Genomic DNA, 24,549 nt, shown 5'->3' with positions numbered 1-24,549 from the left:
CTGAAGATAATGCTGCAGTACATTAACAGAGAGCTGGCAAGGAATTCAAGTCAGTTTCAGAAGAGGACATGGAATGAAGGATGTCATTGTTGACTTCAGATGGATCTTGGCTGAAAGCAGAGAATATCAGAAAGATGCTTGTTTCTGTTTCATTGACTGTGTAAGGGGATTTGATTGTGTGGGTTCTGGTAAACTACAGATAACATTGCAAAGAATGGAAACTTAAGAACAATTCATTGTGCTCATGCAAAACCTGACACAGACCAAAATACAGTCCTTCAAACAGAAGAAAGAAGTATTGTATGTTTTAAAATCAGGAAAGGTGTGTGTCAGGAAAGGTTTTACCATGTTCTTCCAAACTATATGCTAAGCAAATAACCCAAGAAACCACACTATTTGAAGAATGTGGCATCAGGACTGGCAGGCACATTAACAACCTGGCATTATGCAGATGACAAACCTTGCATATTGAAAGTGCAGAGGACTTGAAGAGGATTTACTGATAAAGATCAGAGACTACAGCCTTCATTGTGGATTACACCTCATCATAATGAAAAAGAAAATAAAAATCCTCACAACTGGCCCAGTAAGAAACATCACGGTTAAAGGAAAAAAGACGGAAATTGTCAAAGATTCTTTTTTTTTTTGATTCACAGTCTATGCCCACGGAAGCAGCAATCAAGAAATCAAATGATGAACAGATCTTTTGGAAAAGAACTATCAAAAACAACAAACAACCAAACCAACCTCCGAACTGACAGCTATCAAGCTGACTCTGATTTACAGTGACCTTGTGGGGCAGAGAGTTGTACTATACCTGAGGAGTTTTGAAACTGTAACTCTTTACTGGAGTAGAAAGCCTTATCTTTCTCTCTTGAAGTAACTGATGGTTTCAAACTGCTAACTTTTGGGTTAGCAGACTTCTAGAGTGTTAAAGAATTAAGATGTCACTTTGAAGACTTAAGGTGTGCTTGACCCAAGTTATGGAAGTTTTCAGTCACCTCAGTTGCATGTGAAGGCTGGAGAATGGATAAGGAAGGTCATAAGAGAATTGATGCATTTCAATTAATAGTGTTGGTAAAGAATATAGAACATATACCATAGACTAGCAGGAGAATGAACAAATCTATCTTGGAAGAATAAATCTGTCTTCCAGAATGCTTCGTGGAAGTAAGGATGAGGACACTTACTATCACATACTTTGGACATATTAGCAGGAGAGAGTAGGTCCTGGAGAAAGGTCGTCTTGCTTGATAATGTAGAAAGTGAAAAAGAGCAATATTTTCAGTAAGATGGACACATTGGCTGCAAAAATGGGCCCACACATAACAACTGTGAGGATGTCACAGGACTGTGTTGTGCATAGGGGCCCTATGGATCGGCACCAACTTTCTGGTACCTAGAAGCAGTAAAATATCAGTTGTGTGTATATCACGTGTGCTCACTACATATTAAGGTGAACGGAACTAATTAATTTTGTTTTTGAAAAATATATAATGGAATTTTAAAATATGATTTTGCTACCAGAATATAAACTTTTCATTTATATCATTTGCATATGTGAGTGGACGGCTACCCCATATAGGGCTTCTGAGATTGTAAATCTCTACAGGAATAGATAATCTCATCTTTCTTCCCCAGAACAGCTGGTGGGTTTGAGTTGTTGATGTTGCAGTTAACAGACTAACACTTACCCAACAGTACTACTGGTAGACTCATGTTAATTCTGGTGAAGGGATAGACAATACACAGTATAGGGGAAGTCAGCACAGTGAGCCCCGGGTAAATGAAGACCCTGAGAGATATGCAAGAATAAAGGACAGCTATGTTAATAATAACCATACCATATACATAATTCAGCAACAACAGAAATAGCAATCTAAAATCTGTGAATAGTTAGATGGGCAGGTATGTCTGCTCTTTAGAAATGAGAGGAGGTATGGGAGTGCATGCACATGCATATATGGGTACAGTTGTGGTTAGTTGTACATATTTATGTGTTACATGTACACTCATAAACATACATACATAGTAAGAACACAGTTAAGGAAACTTCTTAGACATATCCATATACTTTTTAGGACTGAGTTACTAGTCTTGAGAGGTTATAAGACCATTGTCTTGAGATATTTAGTTCAATTGTCATAACATTTTATAAAGACAATGTTCTATATCTAGTTTATTGAGTAGTATCTGGGGTCATAAAAGGTTGTGAGTAGCCATCTAAGGTACATAAAAACAGGGAAAGCCAAAAAGCAAACTCACTGTCATTGAGACAATGCCGACTCATTGTGACTCAATAGGTAGGACAGAGTAGAACTGCCTTTGTAACTCTTTAGAGGAGTAAAAAGCCTGTTTTTCTCCTGTGGTTTGGCTGGTGGTTTTGAACTGAGGACCTTATGGTTAACAGCCCAACTTGTAACCACTATACCACCAGAGCTATCAAAATGGAAGGCAGGCTGAAAATATGGAGAATGCTGACACATTTTGAGATAGCAACCATACCACAGAATAATTTTTTTTAATCATTTCATTAGGGACTCATACAACTCTTATCACAATCCATACATACATCAATTGTATAAAGTACATTTGTGCATTCATTGTCCTCATCATTCGCAAAACATTTGCTCTCTACGTAAGGCCCTGGTATCAGCTCATCTTTCTCCCTCCCTCCCAGTTACCCCCTTCATGAACCTGATAATGTATAAATTATTATTTTGTCATCTTTCACTGTCCGACGCCTCCCTTTACTCATTTTTCTTTTGTCCATCCGCCAGGGAGGAGGTTATATGTAGATCCTTGTAATTGATTCCCCCTTTCCACCCCACCCCCTCCCGGTATTGCCATTCTCACCACTGGTCCTGAAGGGATCATTTGTCCTAGATTCCCTGTGTTTCCAGTTCCTCTCTGTACCAGTGTACATCCTCTGGTCTAGCCAGATTTGTAAGGTAGAATTGGGATCATGATAGTGGGTGGGGAGGAAGCATTTAGGAACTAGAGGAAAGATGTATGTTTCATTGTCGCTACACTGCACCCTAACTGGCTCGTCTCTTCCCCGCGACCCTCCCCGCGACCCTTCAGTAAGGGAATGTCCAACTGCCTACAGATGGGCTTTGGGTCTCCACTCTGCACTCCCCCTTATTCACAATGATATGATTTTTTTGTTGCCTGATACCTGATACCTGATCCCTTCGGCAACTCGTGATCGCACAGGCTGTGCTTCTTCCATGTGGGCTTTGTTACTTCTGAGCTAGATGGCCGCTTGATTACCTTCAAGCCTTTAAGACCCCAGATGCTATATCTTTTGATAGCCAGGCACCATCAGCTTTCTTCATCACATTTGCTTATGTACTCATTTGTCTTCAGCAATCATATCAGGGAGGTGAGCACACAATGATATGGTGCCCGGCTATCAAAAGATATAGCATCTAGAGTCTTAAAGACTTGAAGGTAAACAAGTGGCCATCTAGCTCAGAAGCAATAAAGCCCACATGGAAGAAACACAACAGCCTGTGTGATCCCGATGTGCCGAAGGGTTCAGTTATCAGGCATCAAAAAACAAAAAATCCTACCATTGTGTGCTTACCTTTCCGATATGATTGCGGAAGACAAATGGGTGCATAAGCAAAAGTGGTGAAGAAAGCAGATGGTGCCCAGTTATCAAAAGATATACGGTCTGGGGTCTTAAAGGCTTGAAGGTAGGCAAGCAGCCATCTAGCTCAGAAGCAACAAAATATCAGGCATCATCAGAACAAAAAATCAAATCATCGTGAATGAGGGGGAGTGCAGATTGGGGATCCAAGACCCATCTGTAGGCAACTAGACATCCCCTTACAGAAGGGTCACGGGGAGGAAGGAGACAAGCCAGTAAGGGGGTGCAGTGAAGCAACGATGAAACATACAACTTTCCTCTAGTTCCTAAATGCTCTCCCCCCACCCCCCCACGCGCCACCCCCAGTATCATGATCCCAATTCTCCCTTACAAATCCGGCTAGACCAGAGCATGTACACTGACTGGTACAGATAGAAACTGGAAACAGGGAATCCAGAACAGGTAACCCCTTCAGGACCAGTGGTGAGAGTGGTGATACTCGGGAGGGTGGAGGGAGGTGGGGTGGAAAGGGGTAACCGATTACAAGGATCTACATATAACCTCCTCCCCGGGGAATGGAAAACAGAAACATGGGTTAAAGGAGACATCAGACTGTGTAAAATATGACAAAATAATATTAATTTATAAATTATCAACAGTTCATGAGGGATGGGGGAGTGGGGAGAGAGAGGGGAAAAAACGAGCTGATGCCAAGGGCTTAAGTGGAGAGCAAATGTTGTGAGAATGATGAAGGCAATGAGTGTACAAATGTACTTTACACAATTGATGTATGTATGGATTGTGATAAGAGTTGTATGAGCCCCCAATAAGATGTTTAAAAAACAAACACAAACTTTTGAGTCAATTTTTGAGAAGGTTGTTCCAACACTCAACCAGATGCCTATGGAAAATAATGAGCATGAAAGACCCACTGAATACACAGAGGGCTCCCCAATGTCCACTGAAAATGGAATTAAAATGTAACAGATTTTCCAAGAACTTTTGAAGCCCCCTTATACCTTACCTATCAGTACACTGGTAAATGGCTTTTGTAATAAAAGTTTCAAATACTCTCATAAGTCAAAAATATAATACGGGTTCATTTCATTAGGCCACAATGGTGTGGCAATCAGCTAATTTGACTCAAATGCCACCATAACCTGAAAAGGTGTCAAGAGCTTTAAACTGATACTGATAACAGTGAAAGAAAGGTTAAAGGTCTGATACATTAAGTATGTTAAGAGCAGACAGAAACCACATCCCATGTAATATGATTTCTCTCACCAAAGGAAAAATGAGTCAACTTTTGACAAGAATCACATGGCTGGCAAGCCGTGGTACTTTCTGCAATAGAAATATAGGACCCTTGATATGAATGTATTGAATTGTACATGGACTGCGTGTGGATAAAGTGCTAATAAAACTGTTTTTAAAAAAAAGAAATATACGATCCTTTTCTTTGTGTCCAATTTATGAGGGTTGATATGCTCTTACAGTCAGTAAAATGATGGAAACAGATAGATAGTGGTTCTAGGCAGTACAGCCTCAATCAAAAGCTTCACTCTAGTGGGCTTCACTATAGATATGTAGAATGGATATCTATATGAGTGAATCACATAGTTTAATAAGCAACTATTTAGAGTTTGTTTCCACAGCCCACAACTTCAAAGAGAGGTGTCTTTAATCTGCCAGTTTCTCAAGTGGCACATCAAACAGCTAGGCCATTGGCAACAGGCCAAGAGTCAAAAGAAACATAACAAGTTTGATGAAGGCAAGTAGTGGCCAGAGCTGTAAGAGCAACCTTGAGTTCTCCCTACAGACCAGAGAAATCTTATCCATTCTTAGGTCTGCATAGCACGTGCAGATGAGCAATCCCAGAAGCCAAGTAGACATTATCAAGTTTCAGCTTAGGAGGCACAGGCTCAACCTTCTGCTGAGCATGGATGAAGATCAGTACTTGTTGCTATGTTGGGGAGACTGTCAAGCTGATCACCAAATTGGTAAGGAAACACACACACACACCCCACCCCTGAATCCCGGCCAAAAGGAAAGTCAACAACAATCAGAGCAATGTTCAGAGAGCTGTGTTTGAAAACTCCTTCCAGGCACTCAATCTGTAAACATCTATCCAATTCTTCATCATAGGCAGTAGAGAACCACTTAGCAACTTAAACTCCATAATTACTACCAATTCTCATGGACTTCCATATATTCTATATTGAAAATTTTGTTAAGGCTCTCATCTTTCCTGTTCCGGAGATCCATGTTATCTGTCAGTATTCCATTCTGTCACACTTCCAAACTGTCACGCTTCCACCACTGCTATTCAATTCTGTACTAGAATTGCTAGCCAGGGAACTTAAGCAAGAAAAGGAAATTAAAAGGTATCTACATTTAGAGGAGGTGAAACTATCCTTTTTCATAGATAGCATGATCCTCTATGGAGAAAATAGCAAATAACTCACAAGAAAGCTAACACAGATAATAAAATAATTCGGCAAATGTCAGGGTATAAATGCAGCACCCTAATATAAACTGGGTTCCTGTATAACAGCAATGATCTGAAAGAAAACAAATCCACTTATGACAGCAACTGAAAGAATAAAATGCCCAGGATTAGATTTAACCAAAGGGGTGGAAGACTTATACATTAAGAACTATGGAAAACTCTAGAAAAGTTAATGAGAGATATTTCTCTCACTTACTGCCATTGATGCAATTCAAACTCCAATTGACCCTACAAGGCAGAGAACTGCCTCTGTGGGCTTCAAAGACTGTAAACCCACGTGGAATTAGGAAGTCTCCTCTTTCTTCCACCACTAGCCTTTCATTTAGCAACAAAAACTTGTAAAGATATCTATATAAGTGGGAGAACATTCCATGTTCAAGGATCAGAAACTTAGTATTTTTAACATGTCAATATTACCCAAAACCTTCTAGAGATTCAATGCAACCCAAAAAGTCTAACAGCCTTCTTAGCAGAAATGGAAAAGCCAGTCCTCAAATTTATATGAGCCACATACAGCCAAAGGAATCCTGATAAGAACAAATAAGAGAGCTCATAAAATGTATTACAAAGGTAGAAAACAGAAGGGTACTAGTATAAAATAATTTCCAAAAGTTCATAGAAAAATTCCATTATCTTTCTATTCCATTTTTCCATAAACTTATTGGAAACCCCTCATATGACAGACATTAAGATCAAAAGAACAGATCTGAGAATGTAAAAATGAACTCATACATCTATGGTCAAAGGATTTTCAACAAGGGTATCAAGTCCACTCCTCAACACAGACAGAATAGTTTCCTCAATAAATAATAGCAGTAATTCTACCAACATAGTTCTGCTATAGTCAATGGGGGTTATTGAATTTTGTGCCCTGTGTCTTACCTTCATTGTTTTCTTTTTTTTCCATTGTTTTCTTAAAAATGATTCAGTCAGTTAAATTTTTTATTATATATAAGTGGTGTGGTAGTTATATACTCTGCTGTCAATTTGAGGCTTAAGAGTGAAGGGGTGGAGTTTAGCCTGTCAATCAGATTGCAGCTTGATGACTTCATTTGGAGGTGCTAAGGAGATAAACAGCTCCCTGGAGAAGGGACAGTAGCAGACTCCCGGAGAGATTCTCTGTTGACAACCCACAGGGAAACTGGCTGATGGAAGCCAGAGCATCAGAGCAGAAGTCACATGGAGACCCCTGCCAGCACTGAAATGCTTACAACACCACTGGACACAAGAATTCCCACCCTCTGGCCTGTGATCTTCCTGCATCCAGAGTGATAGCATGTGTTTCTTGAGTCTGAAGAGGACTTTATAGACGGGTATCGGACACATGGGCGGACTTACGGATTTGATCTGGACTGGGCTGGGATGTTTTCTTAATGTACAATTAATCTCTATATAAACCTCTGTCCTATACACGAGTGTCTATGAATTTGTTTCTCTAGTCTACCCAGTCTAACACAACTGAACATACCAAGTATTTTAATCTAAAAAGCTTTTCCACATATAAATATCACTCCTTATGTCAGTAGTATTAAATAATAGTTTGATGGTACTATTATTAGAATTACCCAAGGCCCCATTGGGGTTATTTACATTATCTCTCAAAAAGCTAATAATACTGCCTCTAAAGTGTAACAGGAATATATAAAATTCCTAGATGTATGTGTGGATTTTTAGCTTTAACTTTAAACTATAACATAAGAACAATAAGTTCTTATGTTAACATATACCATAGGGACTCCATTGAAATCAGCACAGGAGAGTTACTAAGAGGGAAATTCCACACTGCCAGGTCACAGGAGGAGCATCATAAAGATAAGTACACACAGAACCACTAGGCTTTTGATGGGCTGGCGGCTTTTGGATTACCACAGTGGAGGCTGGTTAGGGTTTGACATTAGCCCCGCCACTGTCTCAGCCAGAGCCAGGATCATTTGGAGCCGGCACAGGAGCTTTATCTGAACACAACCACAGCTTGACGCTGCCTCGGGGCAGGGATTAAACCCTCTGCAGCATAACCGGAGGCTGGGGAAAGCCCTCCTACTCTATGCCAGGGGATATCCCACCCACCTTCTTACCAGGCAAATTCTGACACACACACACACACACACACACACACACACACACCGCCTGCCCTCTGCAGTGCTTAACACTTGGCTGGAGAAATCCCACCCACCTTCTTCAGGGAAAATCCTGCCTGTGTGGCTGGGGGATCTCCTATCCGTCCTCTGTGGCCCCACGGGACTGAGGGAACTTCCTTCCGTGTGCTGTAGTGCCTCACAAAGCCTAAGGCATCTTGGTCAACACTCGCCCACATTCCACACTGCTGCAGGAACCTCTGCCCAACCTCCTCAGCTATCTACCTGACCAGGTCAATTCGGCCCAACATTCGCAGAGCTCTGTACCAATGCAGGCAACCCACCAGTCTTCTGTAGCACTCGTGTTGCAGGATGCACTCCCACACACCATCTGCAGTGCCCTAAGCTTCCATGGGCCATACTATCATGGCTTCTTGTGAGATCACCGAGTACAGGACCATCCTAGTGGGTCCACAACAACCCAACCAGGGTCCCCTGGGAGGACCATCCAAGTTAATCTCCAAATAACAAAATGCTGGTTGACAAGGGAAAGAGTGAAGCCACAGGAGGATAGTGGTAGGCCAATTCCATAGTGAAAATGGCTGCAGGCAGTTCAAAGAAGCATTCCTACAAGTCTCTCAGAATGAGCCAGTACTCCTCGACACCCTGGAAAGTCACACCTGGCTCCTCTAAAACAATGCATCGCAAACAGAAATCAGCCCAAACGACCTCAACGAAAAAACAGAAGAAACAAAACAAAATGGCATAAGATGTCCTGAACCCAACAAACATGCACTGAAGAAGCAGACAATGATCTGCCACAGAAATTTTCAGAACGCTGCTTGGAGTCATACAGGATATGAAGGAAACAATACAGAAAAAGGATGAAATGATAGAGGAGATAAAGTCCATACACCAAAGGGAAATACAAGAGCTTAGGGACAAGATAACAAAAACCAGTAGTAGACTCACAGACTTCGCCAACCGAATATAAGAGGTAGAGAACCGCACCAGTGACTAGAGGACAGACAAGTAGACTTTAACAAATGCAAACAAAAATCTAATAAAATCTTCGGAGAAGCTGAAGAAAACCTAAGAGGTATGTCTGATGCTATGAAGAACAACATCAAAATAATTGGATTACTGGAGGAAGACACAACAAAGAAGTCATCTGCAACAATTGTGAGAGAATTCTTGGAGGAAAACTTCACCAGCTTAATGAATGAAAACCAGGAAACCATTCAGGAGGCTGAAAGAACACCAACTAAACTGAATCCCAAGAAGTCACCAAGGCACATAATAGTTAAACTATCCAACTTTAAGGAAAAGAAGAAAATCATGAGAGCAGCTATGGAAAAACAAGCAATCACATATAAAGATTCCCAAATAAGAATATGCTCAGACCTATCAGGGGATACTACGAAGAAGAAGAGAGTGGAGCAACATATTCCAAAATTGAAGGAAAATAACGCAAACCCAAATATACTCTACCCAGCCAAATTATCTATCAAGATAGATGGAGAAGAGTCTTCCCAGACAAGGAAAAATTCAAAGAACACATTAGAAGAAACCCAGCCCTACAAAAGATCCTTGCCGACCCAGTATGAGCAGAAGACCAGCACTCTCCAAGTATAAATAAGAGCCCGCCACATAAAACAACCCTACCCAGAGGGCAACAAAGAGAAAACAGCCCCCAAGATAACATTGGCTTAAGGGTGGAAAGAAGTCAAGAATGAACCACATACACACAACCACTGATAAGAAAGGGAAGTAGGAAAACAACCAACACAAAAGGTAAAAGATGACATCACAGACTCCATAGATGGAAATAACCCTGAATACCAACGAACTGAACTCAGACATTAAAAGACTGAGACTAGCAGACTCATAGAAAACACAACTCATCCATCTGTTGCCTACAGTAGATACATGTGAAGACTACAGGCAAAAATAGGCTGAGAATCAAAGGCTGGAGAAAGGCATGCCAAGTAAACGGCAATTCAAAAAAGCAGGGGTTGCAAGCCTAATCTCAGGTAAAACTGACTTCAAAGTGCAAACCATTAAAAAAAATAAGAAGGAAGGGACACTATATAATGCTCAAGGGAATGGTAGACAAAAAAAAAAACACTAAGCATTTTAAACATATATTCCCTGAGAGACCCACTGCATACATCAACTAAATGCTCCAAAAGATGAAAAATGAAATCACAGCCTCAACAATTATAATAGATGACTTCAATACACCACTCTCTGAGAAAGACAGATTACAGGGAAGGAAACTCAACAAGGAGGCTAGAGATCTAAACACTACAATTAGACAACTTGATCTGATATTTACAGAGCGTTTCATCCAAATAAAAAAAAAAAAATCACATTCCTGTCAAGCTCACAAGGCAAGTATGCTGGAGCATAAGGTGAATCTGCAAAAATTTAATCACATTGATATCTTACAGACTTCTCTCTGATCACTCTGTCATAAGGCTGGAAATCAACAAAAGGAAGATAAAGAAAACAGGAGCAAACAATTGAAGGATACATAACTCTCTGCTGCAAATGGAGTGCGTACTGGCCGGGTAAGAGTCGAAGTTAGGAAATTTCCAGAAACTAACGAGAATGAGAACACTACATCCCAAAACATGGGACACAGCAAAAGCTGTGGAAGTTTCATAGCAATACATTCACACATGAAAAAGGAAGCGAGACTTATGACTGATATGCTGGCACAAACTTTACAACAACTAGAGCAGAGTCAGCAGGACAATCCTACTGATAGCAAAAGAATGGAAATAAAAATTAAAAAAAATCAAGGTTGAGATTCAGAAGAGGGAAAATACGAAAATTAAGGGAAAAAGTAATGCTGCTAAAAGTTGGTGCTTTGGAAGGATAGACAAAAATGACAAATTGCTGGCAAACCTAACCAAATAAAGGAGGGAACAAATTTCAATACCAAGGATGAGGTATGAAAGAGGGGCCATTTACAATAGAACCTAACGAAATCAAAAGGATAACAGCACAGTACTACAAAGGACTGTGCTCCAACGAATTCAACAACTTGGAAGACATGGACAAATTCTTAGAAAAGCAATCCCTCCCTAGACTATCCTGAGGAACATCAAGAATCTCAACAGACCCACAGCAATAGAAGAAATAGACAAGGTTATCAAGGGATTACCAACAAAAAATCCCCTGGCCCAGATCACTTCACAGGAGAATTCAACCAAACATTCAGGGAAGAACTGACACCAATCCTACACAAACTCTTCCAGAATATAAAAAAGAAGGCAAACTCCCGAACATCAGTGAACTCTGATAGCGAAACCGGGGAGGGATCCCACAAGAATCGAGAGCTACAGACCAATATATTTAATGAACATCGAGTCAAAAATCATTAACAAAATACTGGTCGATAGAATACGAAAGTATGTAAAACAAATAATTCACCATGACCAAGTGGGATTCTTACAGGAATGCAGGGATGGTTCAACATATGAAAGACCATTAATGTCATTCACCACATCGACATGAAAAACTATTAAGAATCATATGATATTATCAATAGATACGGAAAAAGCATTTGACAACATCCAACACCCATTCCTGTTTAAGACACTGAAGAAGATAGGAATGGAAGGAAAATCCCTCAAGATAATATAAGCTACATATGAAAAGCCAACAACCAACGTGCTAGTCAATGGAGAAAAGACTAACACAATCCCACTGAAAAAGGGGGACAAGGATGTCCCTTGTACCCACTCTTATTTAACATCACACTGGAGGTCTTACCTAACAGCAGAAGGCAAAGAATAGACATCAAAGGTATTCACTTGGGGAAGAAAGAGATGAAACTATCACTATTCACAGATGATATAATTTTATATATGGAAAATCCCAAAAGCTCCACAGGGGAGCACTGGAAGCAATAGAGGAATATGGCAGAGTGGCAGGATACTAGATCAACAATCGGACTGATAAGACCACAAAAGCAGAGATAAAAAAGGTGGTACCCTTCACAGTAGCCAAGCACAAATTGAAATATCTAGGGATATACCTAACTAAAAGAACAAATGATTTATATGAGGAAAATTACAGAAAACTATTACAAGAAACCAAGAGTGACCTCAACAAATGGAAGAATATCCCATGCTCATGGATTGGAAGACTCAATATATAAAGATATCAGTTCTGTCCAAGGCACTACATAAGTTTAATGGAATCCAACTACAACTACCCTCATCTTTCTTCAACGAAATGGAAAAACTGATTACCAACTTCATATGGAGAGGGAAGAAGCACAGAATTAGTAGAAAACTCCTAAAGAAGGGGGACAGAGTGGGAAGGCTTGCTTTACCTGACATTAGCACATATTTATACAGATACAGTAGTCAAAACCGCATGATACTGGTATAATGACAGATACTCAGACCAATGGAAAAGAACTGAAAAGCCAGAAATAAAATCATCAGCGTACAGACAACTAATCTTTGATAAGAGTCCAAAAAATATCAAATGGCAATCAGATGGCCTCTTCAACAAGTAGTGCTAGAAAAAATGGATATCTACCTGCAGAAAAATGAAGCAAGATCCTTACCTCACTCCATGCACGAGAATAAACTCAAGGTGGATCAAAGACCTAGAGGTAAAACCCCTAACTATTAGGACCTTCAATGAGGGAATTGGGACCAACTTGAGGACTTTGGTGCAAGGAATACATATGCTATCAGAAACAGGAAAGGACACAAATATAGATGAGTCACAAATTGACAAGTGGGATATACTGAAGATAAAACACCTGTGTACATCAAAAGAATTCACCAAGAGAACAATAAGAGAGCCCATGGACTGGGAAAACATCTTTAGCAATGACACATCAGACAAAGGCCTTATTACTAAAATCTACAATATTCTGCTATCTTCCAAAAGAAAAATAACGAATTGCCCACTGTGGAGGTGGCCGGCCAAAGGACCTAAACAAAGTTTCACAAGGGCAGAAATGCCAATGGCCAACAAACACATGACATAATGTTCCTGTTTATCAGCCAAGAAAAATGCAAATTAAAACAATGAGATACCACCTAACACCCTCAAAGCTGGCCCAATTCAAAAAATCAGCAAGCAACAAGTGTTGGAGGGGTTGTGGTAAGATAGGAACTCTCATCCACTGTTGGTGGATTTGTAGGTATATACAGCCACTACAGAAATCAATTTGGCAATATCCAAAACAGATAGAAATTGAGCTACCATATGACCCAGCAATCCCCCTCCTGGGCATATGCACAGAAAAGGCAAGAAACAAACCACGGCCAGACATTTGTGCTCCAATGTTAATCGCAGGATAGTTCACAATTGTAAGGAGTTGAAAACAATCAAAATTTCCATCAATAGACGAATGGATTAAAAAATGGTGGTACATTACAAATCTGGCTAGACCAGAGGATGTACACTGGTACAGATAGGAAGTGAAAACACAGGGAATCCAGGACAGATGATCGCTTCAGGTCCAGTGGTGAGAGTGGCGATATCAGGAGGGTGGAGGGAGCATGGGGTAGAGAGGGGGGGAACTGATTATAAGGATCTACATATAACCTCCTCCCTGGAGGACGATCAACAGAAAAGTGGGTGAAGGGAGACGTTGGACAATGTAAGATATGACAAAATAATAATTTATAAATTATTGGGTTCATGAGGGGTGGGTGGGAAAGGAGGGGGAAGAAATGAGCTGATGCCAGGAGCTTATGTGGCGAGCAAATGTTTTGAGAATGATGAGGCTAATGAATGTACAAATGTGCTCTATACAATTGATATATGTATGGATTGTGATAAGAGTTGTATGAGCCCCCAATAAACTGATTAAGAAAAAAACTGTAGTATATACATACAACGTAGTACTACGCATTCCTAAAAAGCAGTGATGAACGCATGAAACACATACAACATGAGTCCACTGAGGTAAGCTTAGGATAAAAATGCAGAAGGGGCATAGGGAAAAAGCTACTGTATACAACCATTCCTGGGGTGAGGTCCAGGTAGTATGGCAGGGACCAGACCAAATCCAGAGACACATATGGTAGCCAACTAAAAAGAAAGAGGGGGGAAAAAAAAAGAAATGGACAGCGGGGGAACAGGGCACTAACCCACCCAAGGGGAGGGTATTGTTCATATCTCCACAGGGAAAGAGGGACCAGACTTCAACCCGGTGCTCCAAGATGTGAATACAACATAGTGGCATGAAGCAGGGAACCAGTCAAGAGGTTTGAGGAGCCAGCCCCAATTCCAACTACGTGGACAGCAGCTCCTCCCCCCTGAAGAATTTAGTTCAGAGGACAGCACTGAAGCTACAGCTCACGGAGAGGGACATGTCTGATCAGAGCACATGGGAGTAAATGAAGGGGGAGGAAGAGAGTAGAGAATATCCTGGCCGACCAAGCCTTGAGGACAATATCCCCAGTGAGAGCAGCCAATGCACAGAGAGGACCATATGGCCAGTCCCACTGAGACACGACATCCCTCACTGACCCATAGCCCTCCAGGGGACAACACTGGAGACACAGTGAGGGAATTGCACCCGATCTGACAGCACCGCACCAAGGCAAAACACTAAGGGTGTGTAACAGAACAACAAGGGGAGCAGAGCAAGGAAGTCCTGAGGGAGTATCAAAAATAGACTTTGGGGCCAGGTCATGGCACCCCATCACACTAGACCAGAAAACACTCCTAAAGGTCAACAATCAGACCTTGAATTATTTATAGGCTTTTCCTTTTTTTGTCATTGGTTTTTTGTTGTTGTTTTGCTTTCTTTTGTTTCTTTGTTTTGCTGTCTTGTTTTTATGCGTATTATTATCTCTGCAGGACTATCTAGATAAGATATAGGTGGGATAAACAATCTGGAGGAGAAAACAACAGGACTGAAGGGTTGGGTCCGGGAGGACCTGGGAGAGGGGGAGGTGGGGGGAAAAGGAAGTGATGTTAACAAACCCAAGAACAAGGGAACAACAAGTGATCTAAAAATCGGTTGTCAGGAGGGTGTAAGAGGCCTGGTAGGGCCCGATCAAGGGCAATGTAACTGAGAAGAATTACTGAAACCCAAATGAAGGCTGAGCATGATGGTGGGACAAAAGGAAAGTCAAAGGAAATAGAGGAAAGAAATAGGAGGCAAAGGGCATTTATAGAGGTCTAAATACAGGCATGTACATATGTAAATATATTTATATATGATGATGGGAAATAGATCTATGTGCATCTATTTACAGGTTTAGTATTAAGGTAGCAGATGGGCATTGGGCCTCCACTCCAGTACTCCCTCAATGCAAGAACACTTTGTTCTATTAAACTGGCATTCCATGATGCTCACCTTCCCAACACAATCGCTGAAGACAAAGCGAGTGCATAAGCAAATGTGGTGAAGAAAGCTGATGTTGCGGCTATCAAAAGATATAGCATTGAAAAACAAAAAAAGAGGGATAAAAAAAAACAAAAACCAATAAACACTTTAAGAATTAGAAAGAAAAAAAAAGATATAGCATCTGGGGTCTTCAAGGCTTGAAGGTAAACAAGTGGCCATCTAGCTCAGAAGCAACAAAGCCCACGTGGAAGAAGCACACCAGCCTGTGTGATCACGAGGTGTCGAAGGGATCAGCTATCAGGCATCAAAGAACAAAAAAATCTTATCGTTGTGAATGGAGGGAGAGTGCAGAGTGGAGACCCAAAGCCCATCTGTAGGCAACTGGACATCCCCTTATAGAAGGGTCATGGGAAGGAGACGAAGCCAGTCAGGGTGCAGTGTAGCAATGATGAAACATACAACTTTCCTCTAGTTCTTAAACGCTTCCTCCTACCCACTTTCATGATCCCAACTCTACGTTACAAATCTGGCTAGACCAGAAGATGTACCAGACAGGAACTAGAAACACAGGGAATCCAGGACCCCTAAGGACCAGTGGTGAGAGTGGCGATACCGGGAGCATGGAGGGAAGGTTGGGTAGAAAGGGAGAACTGATTACAAGGATCTACATATAACCTCCTCCCTGGGGTACGGACAACAGAAAAGTGGGTGAAGGTAGACATCGGACAGTATAAGACATGAAAAAATAACAATAACTTATAAATTATCAAGGCTTCATGAGGGAGGCGTGGCAGAGAGGGAAGGGGAAAATGATGAGCTGATACCAAGGGCTCAAGTAGAAAGCAAATGTTTTGAGAATGATGAGGACAACAAATGTACAAATGCGCTTGACACAATCAATGTATGGATGGATTGTGATAACAGTTGTACAACCCGCCAATAAAATATTTTTTTAAAAAAGAAAGAAATCAGATGGTCCCCAGTTATCAGACAACATAACATATGAGGTCTTAAATTTTTGTTTTTAAATAAACACCATCTAAGTGTGGTATCAGATAAAGCGGAAGAAACACACCAACCTATGTGATCCAATGACTATACATAATAAAATCCAAGATCAGAGTTGGGAACCGTATTAGAACTTAAACTCTGAGCACACAGTTTGCACAAGACTATGGTTAATAATGAAAGCCCAAAATCCATTTGCAGAGTCTCCACCAAATTCCTCCAGATCATTGACCAGGGCCGTGAATAGCCTTCCCCTTTGACAGAATGCATCAGAAAGTAAATTAAGGTAATGCAGATATAGTTAGGTTAAAATTTCACATCTTATCATTTGTTTTCCTTTTTGACCCATTTTTAATTTGTTGTAGCTTTTATTTTCTGCTTTCTTTTGGGCTGCGGTTTTTCTGTGTTATATTATTGTTAGGTGTGGCTGTATGAATTTCTTTGTATGAAATTCAGGTTAAGTAAAATCTACAGAGACAGTTACTATATTAACAGTTTCTTAGGGTTATGCCAGAGGAGGCTGGGGGGAAATGGGGAGCTAACAATGAGTACAAAAATGAAGAAAACATTCTACAATTAATTGTGGTAATGATTGCACAACTCTTTTAAATATATATTCAAACCACTGAAATTATATGGTACATGAAATATGTCAATGAAAGTGTTAAAAATAAATAAATCATGCTACGACATATGGATTTCTACATGCAAAAGAATGTAGCACAACTCGTAATTCACACCACATATGAAACTTAACTCAAAGGGATCAACAACCTAAATACAAGTCAATTGGCACCTGTGAAGATTACAGCCTAGTTTGTAGCAGTTCTACTCTGTTGTATGGTGTCACTATGTTAGAATCAATCTGGTGGCACTTAACCACAAATCCATAAAATTATTAGCATAAAACACAGAAGTAATGCTGCATTACAGTTTTTGACAACGAATTCTTAACTATGACACGATAGCATAAGCAACAAGAACAAAAAGTGGTAAAGTGGATGCCATCAAAATTAAAAATGCTTGTGTATTAAAGGGCTTTAACAAAGTGAAGAGACAAATTAGAGTACAAGAAAATATTTGAAAACCATATATCTGATAAGAGTCTAATAAAAGTACACCTCCTATATATAACTTGACAACTCAACCCAAAAAACGGGCATAGAACTTGAAAAGAAAGTTCTCCATGGAAGATCTGCAATTGGACAAGAAGTACACTTAATGGAGTTCAATGTTATTATTCATGCCAAATAAAACCAAGCCAATCACCACTGAGCAAATTACAATTCATAGCAATCCTATGGAATACAGTAAAACTTCCTCATAGGGTTTCCAAGGCCATAATCTTTACAGAAGCAGGCAATCATGTCCATTCCCCCACAGAGCAGCTGATTAGAATTGACTTCAGTTAACACCAGAGCACTTTAACCACTGTATCATCAGTTATGTCTACCATGTTGTCTTAACTGTCTACACTTTCTATTTCCAAATTTTTTCATCACCTTTACCACAAATTCAGTGTCCCTTAAACAATAACTATATTCCTGCTTCTCACCTGCCCCTAATAAGTACTAATGAACTTTGTTCTTGATGCATTTTTTAATAGTTAGTGGGTTTTGTCACCAACATGGCACCTGTAAGAAGATATGGGTGAGAGCCTGTCAATCAGGTTACAGCTTGATGACCTCATTTGGAGGTGCCACCAAGATAAATGACTCGCTGGAGGAAGGCCACACTCTCTTTGCCTTCACCTTCCTGTTTAGGAGCCACTGTGAGACCTGCCAGAGCCTGGGAAATGCATCCATCGCCATTGGATCCACAGAACTTTGCACCCACGGCTGGTGAGAGTCCTGCATTCAGCATCATTACTTGTGACTGCGTGAGTCTGAAGAAGGGCTTACAGACTGGTATCAGATTTTTGGACTTGAGTTGGACTGGGCTGGTATGTTCTCCTGCTATACAATTACTTCTGGATATAAAGCTCCTTCTTATACATATTGTCACTGAATTTGTTTCATTAGTCAATCTGGCCTAACACACATTTCTCTATGTTAGCTATTTCATACAAGTGGGATCATACAATATTTGTCCTTTTATATATCACTTATGTCACTGAGCACAGTGTCTGCAAGATCCACCCATGGCATACCATATATCAGAACTTCATTTTTCCTTACGGCTGAATTGTTTTATGACCTCACTGATGGCAACATGGTGAATGAAATTAATATCATGGACCTGTATATTTAACAAAGGTTGAAATGGCAAATGTTTCACTGGATACAAGGATAACTTAAAAGTACTGCTATAAAATCATAGACAGCCATATTAAACAAAACTGTCAAACTATTTTTCTCTATGTCCTCCACTTAGGTCTATATACTTCTAAAGGCAGTATTTCCATCTCTCTAACTCTTCCCTGAAGTATGCTACATTCTTTGATTTACACCACATTAAAATGGTAGTTTTAACATCTTCATGGAACTCAAATCATGTTCCTTTTAAATGTTCTTTCAGTTTGAGAAACAAAAAGAAGTCTGAACAGGGGAGGGTCAGGACTGTAGGGTAGATGGGGTAAGGTTTTTCAATGAAATTCTAGTAGGACAGCCCTTGCTAGCCTCCAAGAATACACAAGTGAACTGTCATGATGGAAAAAATAAAAATACCTTGGCAGAGCATTCTTGGCCTTCTTTTCACCAATGCAGTTTTCAATTTTCTTAAAATTTCTTCCTAATAAGCTTCCATGATCATGCTATGTCTTTGGAGAAAATCTATCAAAGATTACCCCCTTGGAATCCATGCTGCCGTCCCACCCCAACCATCCACCACCCCTCCCCAACTCCACCCCCAAATTGGCCTCACCTTCTCAGCTGACCTCTTTGCCTTGACTTTAACAGGCACAGCAGAAACCCATTGAAGCAATTGTTTTGAATGGACTTTGCTTTCTGGATCACATTGGTAAATCTAAGACTCATTCCTGGTTATGATTCATTCCATAAAATCATCTTCATTAGTTCATTGATTAATGGGAAGATCAGCTCTTTGATCTAGTTGATCCTTAGTCCAACACTCTTGGCACCCATTAGCCAAAAGCTTGCTGAAGCCAAGATGTTCACTTAAAATTGAAAATGCCAAACCATGTGAGAGACCTAACTTCAGTAGTTTATCACGTCAATGTGTGTTCTAGATGGTCTTTTTCCATCAGTTTCTAGACTTCAGCCACAGTTTCTGTTTTCATCAAGAGTGAGTCTTCCCTACCTGGCTCAGTTGTGAAGTCTTCCCAACCTTCCTTAAAACACTTTATTCATCTAAAAACTGTTGTTTTACGTAGTGCAACATATCCATAAAATTGTTGCAAAGCTTCAATGATCTGGGAAGATGTTCACTTGAGTTTTATTAAAAATTTGTCATTTGCCTTGATCTCAAAATCAGGCTTCCTCTGCACATGGCACAAAAAGATATCCTTTTATTTTTTTAAGCACCATGCAAGCCTAGTACAAGTGAATTACTGAACTTGTCTGCAGCTATCCTTGATCACAGAGACATGTTTAAAGATTATTTGGAATAAACTCATGCATGTATGATGAACTGGAAGCCTCCGGTAACAACACTTTTGATTTGCCCATGTATATTTCTACCACAATATTAGAAATATTCAAAACAATGAGGTGAAATACAACTGCTAAGAATCGGATCTAAGATTTTGCCCTACTTTTATAAGCCAACAATTTACTCTGCCAGTTTCATGGTTGCTGGCAGAAGACATAAAAGTCCTAGGTCAAAAGACTTTATGACTCAGAGTAACAGCAATGGTCAGAGTATCAGTATTTCTTGCACTGATTTCTAGAACCCCATTTCCCATAAGGCAATTCAAATCAGGCCGAGTGACACCTGCACAGGTAGTGCATTGCATTATAAGGAAAGAACCCAGAGAACTAGAGAACCCAAATCTTTTATAGTGGACAGTGTACTTGTCTGCTTTCTCAATACATACAGAGATGGTGGTATGTCTGCCTTCTAATGCTGCTTCCTATAGGAACTTCCTTGTACAGAGTTTGGAACAGAGGGAGCCAGTGTCTCTACTGTATTCACAAGATACACGCAACCCATGGAAACATGGATCATAATACAGGTCACTGTATAATTTAGATAGATGAAGGGGCTAGCCCAGTATCTGGCACATACAAAGTAATAAAAAACTAGAAGTTAATGTTGCTACTTTAAACCCCATTATACCTAATACTTTAAACCCCTTTAACTTTAAAATAAGGGTGCTTAATTGTGCCTCTACCTCACCAAAAACTGACTTTTTTTTTTTTTCAGGGGAGAGCACGAACGCAGTCCCCCACTACCACAAATTATGCAGTCGAGTTTCCCACATTTGGGGAAATCACAGGGGTCAGCACATCAAGAGTGCAATGGATAAGCCTCGCCCTGGGAAAACCACCTTCGTGATCATGGTATTTCCCCTGATTTCAACCACTACTTTTCCTTTGGGGAAAAGAAGGTCGGAAGGAGAGCACTAGAAAAAACACTTTCCCTTCATCAACATTCTTCTTTTATAGACCAATCATTAAAGACTCCAAGGAACCAGTATGAACTGGAGAACACACACACACAACTCAAATTTCACTCTCAAGCTAATAACATGCACATAACTTGAAAACTTTTTCTCCTGTTACAACTTGAAATCTCCTTTCTATCTTCATTACTTCTCTATAAGTACAAAGGCAAGTAAATTTACTGTTAATATAGCTCAACAGTTTCATTAAATTATCTCCGTTAAACTCATCTCTACATTTAAAGTCAATGACTAGTTACTTAACATGATGAACTGTGATATGAAATTTAAATTCTTCCTTAAAAAAACTGCTTAAGGGTGAAACTAATTCATAGGTTACTGAAACACAGCAGTTCAGTTATGGTATTCTAATTTTTAAAAGTTCTTGGCCTCAATATGACTCTAAAGAAGAGACGCATGTTTAAGGAAGAACTGAACATAGATATGGATGTTATAAGAAACAGGTAGGAGAAGGTTATAAGCAAAAGATTTTAAAAGATAAATAGAAACTTTCAAAGGAATAAAAAGATACATGGTGTCCTGAAACAGCACAAAAACTTAGTTTTGTTAAAACTAAAGAATCATAGGAAAACACAGAACTGAGTAGTTCTCAAGGATGGTTGGTCCCTGGATCAGCAGTATCAACACAGTCAAGGTGCTTAGTAGAAATGGTAGTTCATAACTCGCTCTACCCCATCCCCCAAGAGAATCACAGAATAAGAAAATAACCTCTTTGTTTTGTTTTTTAAACCCTTGAGGTTGATATTGGAACCCTCACCCACTGTTAGCGGGAATGCAAATGATACAACCACTGTAGAAATCAGTTGGTTCTAAAAAGAAAAAGCTGAACCCAGAATGACTAACGATGTGACTAGTTGTCCTCAGGTCAATTCCAATTCATGGCAACCCCTTATATGCAAAGTTAAAACAATCCATGGGGTTTTTAAGGTAGTGAAGTTTCAGAAGTAGATGGCTACACTTGTCTTCTGTGGCATCTCTGGATGGATTCATACCCCCTTCCTTCCTTCCTTCCCTTTTATTCCCTACCTTTTAACTTGAGTTCATTTACTTTTTAAAATCATTTTATTGGGGCCTCTTTCAGCTCTTACCACAATCCATACACACATCCATTGTGCCAAGCACATTTTTACATATGTTGCCATCATCATTTTCAAAGCATTTTCTTCCTGCTTGAGCCCGTGATATCAGCTCTTCATTTTCCCATCCCCCACCCTTCCTTTCTCCTTCATGAACCCTTGATAATTTTTTTTTTCCCATGTGTTACACCAACCGCTGTCTCCCTTCACCCACTTTTCTGTTATCCGTCCCCCCTGGGAAGGGGTTATATGTAGATCATTGTGATCAGTTCTCCTTTCTCCCCCTACTTTTCCCTTACCCTCCTGGTATCATTACTCTCATTATTGGTCCTGAGGGCTTTATCTGTCCTGGATTCCGTGTTGTGAGCGTTTATCTACAGCAGTGTATATGCTCTGGTCTAGCCAGATGTGTAAGATAGAAATGAGATCGTGATAGCAGGGAGGGAGGAAGCATTAAAGATCTAGAGGAAAGGTGTATGTTTCATGCAGAACCTCCAACCTTTACTCCATCATACAATCTAACAATTCCACTCTCAACTTACAGCCTTCGAGTCAACTTCGATTCATAGTGATCTTATAGGGTAGAGTAGAACTGCCCCTTTGGGTTTACACAGTCTTTACAAACGCAGACTGCTTCATCTTTCACCTAAAGAGCACCTGGGGTGTGCAAACTGCTGATTTTGCGGTTTGAAGCCAAATGCAACCAGCACTACTAATAGGGCTCCAAATTCTACTCCTAGGTATTTATATACCAAGAGACTTAAGAGCAGTTAGGCAAATGGAAAAGTGTACATCAAGGAATAGCTAAAATGTGTTAAAGTAACCCTAATGCCCATAGCAAATTAATAGATGAACAAAATGTGGTTATTATCTATGTACAGTGGAATATTACTCAACCATAAAGAGAAATTAAGTCTTGGTACACGGTTGAGTCATGGTTTAATCATCTTTGTTGATGAAATCAATCATGAAAAGAGAAATATTGTATGATCCACGCTCATGAAATTATCTACCATAGGCAAATATACAGTGGCCAAAACTTATGAGTGGTTAGCAGGAGTGGGAGGAAAGAGCAAGGAGGAGTCACTACTGAAGTATCTGGGGAAAAAATAAGTACCTGTTTATAGTGATGAAAAATTTGGCAACAGATACTAGTGATGGTTTCGCAATATGATTAATGCTATTGGTGTCACCATACTATACACTGAAAGTATGCTGAATGGGCAAATGTGTTATATATACTGTTTACAACACATTGAAAAGCCACATTCTATAGCTTATTCTGATACATGCTAACGTTTGTAAACCACTAATCTAAATCAAGATTTTTTCAGCACGACTTTGGGCCAGATAATTCTTCATGTGGGAGCATGCCTGTGCATTATTGGATGTTTAACATCTCTAGCCCATACCCATTAAAAAACCATAGCACTTCCTTCCCAAGTTGTTACAGCCAAATATTCTGACTTTGCAAGTTATGTGAGGTGTGCCCAAAAAAAAAAACCTGAATTTTTTTTCAAAGCTATGTATTTACATTTTTTTACAACTTTATCACTTTCAAAGTACTCTCCATTACATTTAATACATTTTGTCAAATCTGCGATTTTGAAAACAGTTTTCAAACTCGCCTGTTTGGATGGCTGACAACACTTCCCTTGTTTTGTTGTTGTTTTTCACCTCTCTACATCGTCAAATTGATGTCCTTTAATGTCCCTCTTCATTCACAGAAACAAAAAGAAGTCTCACAGAGCAACATCAGGGGAGTAAGGCATGCAAGAAAGGCATGCTGTTTTTTGCCCATAACTGGCACAATGAGATGGCTGCATAAACAGATGCATTATCGTGGTGGCAAAACCAGTCCCCCATCTGCCACAAATCAGGCCTTTTGTGTTGCACACAGTTACATAATCTTTTCAGAACATCTAAATAGAAAACTTGATTAACAGTCTGACCTGATGGAACAAACTCCAAATGAACTATCCCGCTCACATCCAAAAAAAAACCCAAGAGTGTCATCTTGATATCTGATTTCATTTGACGAATTTTTGGGGGGGGCGAGGTGACGATGGTGTCTTCCACTGGCTTAATTGATGTTTGCTTTCCAGGTAGTAAGAATAGCACCATGTCTCCTCATCAGTAATGAATGACCTTGGGAAAAAGTGTGGGTCACTTTGGAGCTGTTCTTTCAAAGCATGGCATGTTTCCAGTAGATGCTCTTTTTCCTGGTCAGTCAGAACCCAAGGCACAAATTTCACAGTGACTCTTCTCATTCCCAAATCTTCTGTTAAAATTCACTGAACCACAAGCTCCAAGTTAGCCCAGACACTTTCCCATCTTGTCAAAGGTCTGTCATCGGTCTTTGAGC

At 40.0% G+C, this 24,549-nt stretch overlaps 1 protein-coding gene and 1 non-coding gene across 2 annotated transcripts in view; both read right to left on the bottom strand.

The window, feature by feature from the left end:
• FAF1 (Fas associated factor 1) overlaps positions 1 to 24,549 on the bottom strand; it is a 525,932-nt gene that overhangs the window by 493,327 nt on the left and 8,056 nt on the right. The window lies entirely within an intron of this gene.
• On the bottom strand, positions 20,847 to 21,002 carry LOC115870267. Its single transcript, XR_004046634.1, has one exon. It is a non-coding gene; the product is annotated as a U1 spliceosomal RNA (small nuclear RNA).

This window comes from Echinops telfairi, unplaced genomic scaffold, assembly GCF_000313985.2.
Source record: "Echinops telfairi isolate 266 unplaced genomic scaffold, ASM31398v2 ScPeMD7_443;HRSCAF=831, whole genome shotgun sequence".
Taxonomy (NCBI): domain Eukaryota; kingdom Metazoa; phylum Chordata; class Mammalia; order Afrosoricida; family Tenrecidae; genus Echinops; species Echinops telfairi.
The sequence above is the reverse complement of the archived record's forward strand: the minus strand, read 5'-3'. Positions and strand labels throughout refer to the sequence as shown.